The sequence below is a fragment of the Coregonus clupeaformis genome, unplaced genomic scaffold, assembly GCF_020615455.1.
Source record: "Coregonus clupeaformis isolate EN_2021a unplaced genomic scaffold, ASM2061545v1 scaf1247, whole genome shotgun sequence".
Lineage (NCBI taxonomy): Eukaryota > Metazoa > Chordata > Actinopteri > Salmoniformes > Salmonidae > Coregonus > Coregonus clupeaformis.
Genome location: NW_025534701.1, coordinates 121,905 through 132,262, shown reverse-complemented (window position 1 = coordinate 132,262; position 10,358 = coordinate 121,905). Strand labels below are relative to the sequence as shown.

General features: G+C 42.2%; 1 pseudogene; it reads right to left on the bottom strand.

Annotated features, from left to right (window-relative positions):
* Positions 1–971: 971 nt before the first annotated feature.
* Positions 972–2,325, bottom strand: LOC121554897 (annotated as a pseudogene).
* Positions 2,326–10,358: the final 8,033 nt, after the last annotated feature.

Sequence of the window (10,358 nt, the reverse complement as noted above, 5' to 3'; positions counted from 1 at the left end):
CTCCTTAAGGTCTCAAAATGATCTAGAACATATCAATGGTTAAACAATAAGCACACAACACAGAGGATGTTAAAGGAAATATATGAACATTTTATTCCAAAACAGTCACACTGTTGTAGTAGTGTGCTGAAAGAAGTAACATGTTTTTTCTGAAAATGCTAACATTTGTGTTTGTTGGCAGTGACTACCAAAACCAAAGGGTGGAATGTAGTCACTCATTAGAGCAGTTCATAGACTCTTACAGGGTAAGGGAACCAATATCTAAATATATAATTTAACTGAACATTATGTTTAAAAGGTTACTAGTTTTAATACACTACAAGTGAAGTTGTCCACATACTTATGACTTCTTCAAATGGGGGGACTAGATACATAAGGTGTTTTCGTTTTTAAATGGTAAAACAGATATGTATGAATATACCCTCAAAATAAAGGTGACATTCTATATTGTCGCCTCATGTGAAACATTTGATCTCAAATCCAAAATACTGGAGTAAAGTGACAAATTTAAAAACCGTTTTACTGCAGAGCTTTACACCCACTGGGCACACCCTGGTTGAATGAACTTTTTTCAATGAAATTACGTTGAACCAACGTGGAGTAGACATTGAATTGACGTCTGTGCCCAGTGGGCAGAGATTGCTTTCAGTATGTGCAGTGGCCATAGGAAGGCAGTATAATTCACAATCTGAAACAGAGGGATAACTTGACTCATTCTACATGAAATAGAATTATGTCTGTTCAATAAAGTCAAATTCTATCTTCACTTTCTGTGTTCGGTGAAAAGTGTGCCGGTATCAAACTGAGAAGAGACCATCTGTCTGAATAATACCAAAGCCTTTTCATCATAGGAAACTCCCAGAATTCATGGTTTTTATTATCAATGATCAAACTTTACTTAAATGTACTCCACCAACCAGCCACTTTCTTCAAGTTAATGTTAATCCCCTTTTCACACCTCCCAAAGTATTTCATTTGCAGCCACATTCATCCAGCACCATGTCCTGGTAGTGACGTAGGACTATGTTGTTGTTGTTGTCGTAGTAGAGCATGGAGACAGGTGACAGGTGGATGGAAACGCAGCAGGGCTGGGGCATGCTGCGGGGGTCCAGGGAGCACACCAGTGTCAGCAGGATGGCGTGGTTGGTGCCGTTCAGGCTCTCGCTCAGTGGGAACGGGCACTCTCCGTGGCAGTAGTTGGCCAGGTAGCCCTGCGGAGCGATGATCCAGTCCTGCCAGCCCACATCCTTGAAGTCGATGTAGAGACGGCGGGGCTTACACACGTTTCTGTGCGTCACCGGGAGGTAGACAGCGCTCCTTTTGCGCCGAGAGTGGCACTGCAGAGGGTTCAGGGATACAGCCACCAGTGAGGCCTGGAACTCTGGGAGGGTTACAGTCGGCCTGAAGGGGACAGCCTTCCCCCGGATGGTGGGACATGAAGGTGTCCGTGGTCAGGGTGTGGACTGGATGTGGCTGCAGCTCCAGCACCAGTCCGTAGTTATGACCCGGTTTACGCCAGTTCTCTGCCAGTACTGTGAGGTCCAGGGTGAGGTATCCGGGCTCTGGTTCCAGCTGCACCAACTCGGACAGCACCAGCCTGCATTTGGCCTCGTGGCTTTCTGCCCTCAGTGTGTCCCTTGTACAGGGACACGCTGCGGGCCTGTGGGACCAGGGGGAACCTTGGCGTGCGGAACACGTCCCACTAGAACTTTATTTCCAGCTGCGCCAGAGAGCACTCACCACAGGCTACAATACAGATGTTTCTCCACACAGCCCTAGAAGATGCTGCCCCAGTCTGACACCAGCAAACCTGCAGGGGACAGACAAAACAAGACATATTAGGTTTACACTCCTGAAGTAGGACCTAGATTTCAATTGAGAGTATTTGGATTGTCACAGTCAATATAGGCCTTTATCTACAATAAACAAACCAAATGCTCTCTGACTTTGTCCCCCTCGTTTCTTTTTCATTTATTTAAATTCTGGCCCAAAAACAACAGGAGTGAATGAACTCCAGATGCAATTATTTTCAAAAACCAAATGGAATCTCTTAAATGTCATACATGTTCAAAAATGGATTGTGTATGTCTATGTAGCTCAATAATGACTTGATCTCAAATTGTAATTCGGAAAACATAAAAATAAAATAAAAAAAGATATTCCTCTGTCATCCACTGATCTTAAAGGGGCAATCTGCAGTTCAAACGTCAACAAAGCGGCCATCCCGACAACTTTTTAGGTAAACAGCTTAGGGACGGGACTGGGGAAATGTAACCACTCTCAAATTCATAGAAGGGTCTATAGATGCAAGGACTGACCTTCCATGAAATCAAAAGGATAGTTTTAAGGGACCAACTCAAGATGTTATTTTAAAAAATGCAACTCCCTCCCCAGCGTATTTAATTTTTTTACATGACCCTCGACTAGTACTTGAAAACAGTTACAATACCCTCCCCCTTCATTGAATTAACTTAAAATCATGATTATGACCACAGTAGACAAAGTAGGGCAACTCATTACTACGATCAGGGGGTGAAATAAAATCACCTTTAAAATATCATCATCATCGTATTTGCAGGTCCTGGAAAAAACTTGTTTTATAAACTGATTTCATGCAATTTTTGTAATTTTACATGACTGAAGACACAATATATATATTTTTTTATACCAACGTTTTTCTGAGCTAATAGTCGGTGGGCCAGAACATTACAGTTGAAGTCGGAAGTTTACATACACCTTAAACTCAGTTTTTCACAATTCCTGATATTTAATCCTACTACAAATTCCCTGTCTTAGGTCAGTTAGGATCACCACTTTATTTTAAGTGAAATGTCAGAATAATAATAGAGAGAATGATTTATTTCAGCTTTTATTTCTTTCATCACATTCCCAGTGGGTCAGAAGTTTACATACACTCAATTAGTATTTGGTAGCATTGCCTTTAAATTGTTTAACTTGGGTCAAACATTTATGGTAGCCTTCCACAAGCTTCCCAAAATAAGTTGGGTGAATTTTGGCCCATTCCTCCTGACAGAGCTGGTGTAACTGAGTCAGGTTTGTAGGCCTCCTTGCTCGCACACACTTTTTCAGTTCTGCCCCACAAATGTTCTACAGGATTGAGGTCAGGCCATTTTGCCACAACTTTGGAAGTATGCTTGGGGTCATTGTCCATTTGGAAGACCCATTTGCTATTGACCTTTAACTTCCTGACTGATGTCTTGAGATGTTGCTTTAATATATCCACATAATTTTCCTTTCTCATGATGCAATCTATTTTGTGAAGTGTACCAGTCCCTCCTGCAGCAAAGCACCCCCACAGCATGATGCTGCCACCCACGTGCTTCACGGTTGAGATGGTGTTCTCGGCTTGCAATCGTTCCCCTTTTTCCTCCAAACATAACGATGGTCATTATGGCCAAACAGTTCTATTTTTGTTTCATCAGACCAGAGGATATTTCTCCAAAAAGTACGATCTTTGTCCCCATGTGCAGTTGCAAACCGTAGTCTGGCTTTTTTATGGCGGTTTTGGAGCAGTGGCTTCTTCCTTGCTGAGCGGCCTTTCAGGTTATGTCAATATAGGACTTGTTTTACTGTGGATATAGATACTTTTGTACCTGTTTCCTCCAGCATCTTCACAAGGTCAGAAGTTCTGGGATTGATTTGCACTTTTCGCACCAAAGTACGTTCATCTCTAGGAGACAGAACGCGTCTCCTTCCCGAGCGGTATGACGGCTGCGTGGTCCCATGGTGTTTATACTTGCGTACTATTGTTTGTACAGATGAATGTGGTACCTTCAGGCATTTGGAAATTGCTCCCAAGGATGAATCAGACTTGTGGAGGTCTACAATATTTTTTTCTGAGGTCTTGACTGATTTCTTTTGATTTTAACATGATGTCAAGCAAAGAGGCACTGAGTTTGAAGGTAGGCCTTGAAATACATCCACAGGTACACCTCCAATTACATTTTAACATTTTAGTCATTTAGCAGATGCGCTTATCCAGAGCGACTTACAGTTAGTGAATGCATATGTTTTTTTTGGGTTTTTTTCATACTGGCCCCCCGTGGGAAACGAACCCACATCCCTGCCGGCCAAACCCTCCCCTACCTTGGACGACGCTGGACCAATTGTGCGCCGCCCATGGGTCTCCCGGTCGTGGCCGGCTGCGACAGAGCCTGGACTCGAACCAGGATCTCTAGTGGCACAGCTAGCACTGCGATGCAGTGCCTGAGACCACTGCACCACTCGGGAGTCAATTGACTCAAATTATGTCAATTAGCCTATCAGAAGCTTCTAAAGCCATGACATTATTTTCTGGATTTCCCCAAGCTGTTTAAAGGCACAGTCAACTTAGTGTATGTAAACTTCTGACCCACTGGAATTGTGATACAGTGAATTATAAGTGAAATAATCTGTCTGTAAACAATTGTTGGAACATTGTGTCATGCACAAAGTAGATGTCCTAACCAACTTGCCAAAACTATAGTTTGTTAACAAGAAATTTGTGGAGTGGTTGAAAAACGATGTTTAATGACTCTAACATAAGTGTATGTAAACTTCCAACTTCAACTGTATATAATAGCAGCCCAATTCATAAACCTATACTATTTTAAAGACCATTTGTAACACATCTGGTTAGTACATAATCAATTCAATGACAATAACAAAATAATTTAGATAAAATCATGTCTCTAGTAAATGAGCTTTGTAGCCTATGTCGTCTGTGCGTTGATTAGGTAAAAACAGGTAGCCTACTTTTTATTAGATCAAAACAATCAGCTTTCTTGCAAGATAAAATGTTGCTCTCAAAAAGTCCCAAAAGAATGGAAGATTTAGAAAATAGAAGTTTCAAGGAAGAATGGACAGAGACATGCGTTCATTTACCAGACGCTCTTATCCAGAGCGACTTACAGTTAGTGAATACATATCTTTTTTTTTATACTTGCCCCCCGTGGGAATCAAACCCACAACCCTGGCGTTGCAAACGCCATGCTCTATCAACTGAGCTACATCCCTGCCGGCCATTCCCTCCCCTACCTTGGACGACGCTGGGCCAATTGTGCGCCGCCCATGAGTCTCCCGGACGCGGCCAGCTGCGACAGAGCCTGGATTCGAACCAGGAACTCTAGTGGCACAGTTAGCACTGCGATGCAGTGCCTTAGACCACTGCGCCACTCAGGAGCTCATTCACCTTACCACATTACCTTTCCACCACAGACCGAGGCCCTAAACATAACTATTTAAGCTTTAACTGCTGGCTACTCTTCTGTGGCTTAAACCAACAAGAGAAGGTAACAAGTGTGTCCCTAAAAGCTGCCTGGGTTTAAACATCTTCTCTTTTACAGAAAGTGAATAGCTCAATTGATAGTGACAGAGTTACAGATTGTAGACCTATTAGATTACTTGCCAAGCAAAGTAATATGATCAGCCTCTGAATGTCATAGAGACGAACCAAAGATATCTCCATATGCATCGGAGTCACGTCTTTCTTGTGCATTTTGCAGCTAATTTCTAGCATAAAGCATTGCGGAGGCAAGCGTTGTTATAGATTTATATCATCAGAATCCGTTTTAGTTTCTTCAAAATCTTAAGCTAACAAGAGGTATGCTTTTTGACATTTTCTTTATCAAAACGTAGGCTATGGCATACCCTCACATAGACCTACCCCCCTCATTAGAACCCTGGTTTTAACTTAACACACCAAGCCCTTCATGGACACAGAGGTATTTAAGGAGTGGAGACACTATTAGAGGAATTTACCGACAAATCTATTGATAGCAGTGGCAATTTTAGCATGTCAATCTTGGTGGAGTAAAAAAAACAAAAATGTGGGGGATGCATGCCAGCAAAGCAACAACACAACACTAAACAATACATTAATTGCACTATAACGGTGACAAACGGTGCCCACAAACTGTTAGGGCCTACATAAAGCTGTCCCAACAGCTTACCACTGTTACACCTGGCTATCAGCTGAGCCTTGTCTGGCAGCGAAACAGTTCATTCAGCCTCATTTACTGCCTTTAAAAAAAACATAGCTGATATGGCTGACTTGCTTAAACAAATGTGGTTTCTACTGACAATTGAGATGTACAAACCATGGCATAAGGGAACGACAAGAGAATAAGAGGCAATCTGTAATTTCGAATAAGACATTAATGAGCGAGCTAGGACGGAAGGAGTCAATTTAACTATTTGTTCAGCACTTTTGAAATGTACAGCGACTTAATTCAGAACATGGGCCGTTCTTACAGTGTTCTCCCTGTACACCAAGTCAGAACCGTAGGATAAATAAAGGGGGCATATAAGCAGACAATGAAAGCTCTTACAATATTCGATTATTACATTTCTCTAAAACAGGTTATAGGCTACATGTGCACCACCAATTCAGAACAGTAGGCGAAATTATGAAGGGAAAATAAACACAATTATTAGGGTGAGGCACATGGGCTACTAACAGCTTACTACACAACATACACTTAGTATTACTTTCTTAGGTACAGTATACATATCTCCCTGGCATATTACATAATTTATGCAGCAGCATACAATTCATTTTTGGACTCACCTTGTTGTGCTGTGCTCACTTGAACAGGAAGGTGGCGCGGCGGTCTTTCGTGGGCAAATTTTGTCATCAAACTTTGTCATTAAAGTCTGGCATTCTTTGGATTTATGGTGCTTTCAAGACAACTGGGAACTTGGAAGAAAACAAGGTCGAATCATGATGACGTCAGTGATCTTCAGGTCGTAGCTCTAGAAAGAGGCCCGAGTTCCCAACTTACAATTCCGAGTTGGATGACCGTTCAAAACGTATTTTCCCAGTAAGAGCTAATTTTTTCCCCGAGTTCCCAGTTGTCTTGAACTTACTGAAGTAAGATTTCCCAGTTCCGAGTTAACAGTTGTTTTGAGCGCGGAGGAAATCATGCTGGATTGACAGCATGGCTAATGTTGAATGTTAATCATTTTAAGCATGGAAAGGAGACCCTTAAACCCAGACTTGGGACCACACACCCACTCCAATGAATATCAGGCTAGTGATTGCTTTGTAATGCTTGCAGTGAGCCACTGATTCCTTCCAAACCACTCATTGTTGATTTTGCGATTTCCAACTTGTTGTGTAATGTTTATTTGGACAATGGCCGATGACCACCGATACGTTTTATCTATAATTTCTCTTCATATGACAAGGATTAAAAAGGATTTGCCAGTAGATTGTCGACTTGATTCATGATGATGACTGCTAGCTATAACGTGATTTGACGTCATTCTATCTGTGGCCAATGACCTTGAGCCTTCTTGAATGGGCACTTCTAATGTAACTCTATGTCGGCCGCCAAGGGGCTTCAATTTTTTTTGCTCTACCCTTAGATTTGGCGGTGACGTAGTGTCCCCATGAGTGACGGAACACTGAGCCAATCACGGCACAACTAGAGAACATTACCAACCCCTACGCTCCGTATTTTCCGCTCTGCTGCCCCACAACCACAGAAAGCACTGAGCTAGGCTGAAACACTTGCATTTTGGAGCTGCCTTACTCAAGAAAGCAAAAAAGAGACCATGTTTGTATGCAGCTTTTTTAACTCAAAATATGTTTTATTTATTTGAAAATTGTTTGCAAGGTGATATGTGACACGTATTAATGCCAAAATAACAGGCAAAACAGGCAAAACAGGCAACCCAAAAATATTGGGCTCAAAACAGGTGGGGTTCTGCCCCACCTGCCCTGAATGACGGGTCGCCACTGACTGATAGTGTATAATTTAGTCTGTCAAACAGGTAGGCATACCTCTTATTTCTTAAATAGGAAGAAATAGGCTCCAATACAAAGCCTTCTTCTTGTTAGTTAATTCAAATTAAAATGAAGACTGTTGAAATTAATTACTCAAATTACCTTAATTACAACACTATGTGCTGTCCACCTCCCGATTGATTTTGCCGCTTCACGTTTCAGCACCACAAAGCTGTCATGGAAGTTACATGAATCTGGCTTATTGTGAAGTCAATAACTCTGATAAAAATAAAAATAAATACTCATCATGGGCAACAAAATATGTAGTTTCGTAGCCTTTGGGGAGGCAAACGTCAAAGGTGCGAGTATGATGAAAATGAGCCCGGAGCAGACGGCAGCAACCCATGTGGGTACTGTGGCGTAGGCTAGTGTATAAGGAGAGTAGCCTACCAAAACCCCTTGATAGGGGAGACGCATGCAAGCAGACGGGGAAAGTTGTCTTGGATGGAATAAATTATTACATTTACGTCATTTAGCAGACGCTCTTATCCAGAGCGACTTACAGTTAGTGAATACATATATTTTTTATACTGGCCCCCGTGGAATCGAACCCACAACCCTGCCGTTGCAAACGCCATGCTCTATCAACTGAGCTACATCCCCTGCCGGCCATTCCCTCCCCTACCCTGGAAGACGCTGGGCCAATTGTGCGCTGCCCATGAGTCTCCTGGTCACGGCCGGCTGCGACAGAGCCTGGATTCGAACCAGGATCTAGTGGCACAGTTAGCACTGCGATGCAGTGCCTTAGACCACTGCGCCACTCATGAGATTAAACCAGGGAACAAACGTACCACCCTCCCCTGTGCCCACTAAATATCCACACAACCCTCCCCCAAGCAAAAATAAATACACCCCCCCTCCCGCCAGTAATTTTTGAACTGTCCTTAATTGTGCTGTCAATTGAATGTGTAATAGACACAATTTGTATCTGAAACATTTGTCAAGTAGGAAAGTATGGTGCAGTGCATTCAAACACCAAAAAAATGCTGTCATTTTAATTAGATAATTATCACCTTTATACATGATACTGAAATTATCTCGTATTAAAACCTCTTAAATGTTAATTTCTCGTTTTAGGGGACTTCTCATTTTATTGTAATAGTTTTATCAAGGCAAATCAAGGTAATTTGCTTATAAATTAAGTTATGTAAGGCCAAATTGCTTCACGACAGTTCTGACTGAAATCCCTGCATCCCATCTTCAAATCAGTTGCCCTCGAATGACTATGGGGTATTGGGTTACATATATACAGCCATTGGAGGCTTGAGAGTCATTCGCTGATCAGACTGTCCGTCAATTTGTGACGGAACTATACATTACAGCCAAACAAGCTGATTTACGATGCAAAGCTAAGAGTCTACTGCAGCAATAGGAAGTAGTCCAATTGTTCTATGTCAAACACACATCGATTTACATAGAATTTAATAAAATAGAATAAATCGAACACAATTTGAAGATATGATACAGAAACACGTTGTTTTCATCACTGAGTGACAAACTTTATATTATAATTAAATGAAAGCTGAGATCATGACGAAACAGTAGAGTAATCAACTCTTGTGGTAAATTCACAGGGTGATAGAGACAGCAATGAATGAGAGCAGTGCCCCAGGAAATGAGTCGGATTTACACTGACCACTCATATAAAAGATGATTACAGTATTTAAGGCAGATGAAGTCTCATAGCACATCAGTTCTATAGTTGATTGTGACTATATGTAGATTATCCCAAAAAAACGTTCAAACCCTATTCCCCCATTTTTCAGCAATAGGTTGTTCATGGCATATGAAATTTGAAAATGAAATCTACAATGCACTATTTGTCATACTATTTCCTATAGCAGTACATACTATTATTTACTATACTAGTTCAAAAAGTCCATACAAATCATAGATATCATTTCGTTTAAAGCAACAAATCTGAGCTTTCTAACAGTATAAGGCATTACTAGTGTAAGGGATCGGGGGTTGGCTGGGTCTAGGCAGAGTCTGACACTTCCCCGATCTACAGAGAGGGGGAGTCATCAGACTCGATCTGGTTCACCTGAGTTCTGAGCACACCTGTCAGTAATTAGTGTAGGATATAAGGTGTGCTCAGAAGTTCAGTCGGTGCGAGGTATTGTTCCATTGTGACTTGCTAAGCGTTTTGTTCCGAGAGAGAGAGAGAGAGAGAGAGAGAGAGAGAGAGAGAGAGAGAGAGAGAGAGAGAGAGAGAGAGAGAGAGAGAGAGAGAGAGAGAGAGAGAGAGAGAGAGAGAGAGAGAGAGAGAGAGAGAGAGAGAGAGAGAGAGAGAGAGAGAGAGAGAGAGAGAGAGAGAGAGAGAGAGAGAGAGAGAGAGAGAGAGTTTGTTGTTTTTGATTACCCGTGTATCCGACCTGTGCCTTGTTGTTTGACTCCCCGAATTGCTTAATCCTCTGCTTGTCTACCCCAGTGATTACCGTCTTCTGATCCTGTGTCTGTGACCTCGACTACGACTAAGCCCGCTCCCTTGGTACCTCTGCCTGTCTCTGCCTGGCCCGGTTTTGACCACAACCCGCCCGACCACGATTAAGCTATTCCCTTGTCTGTA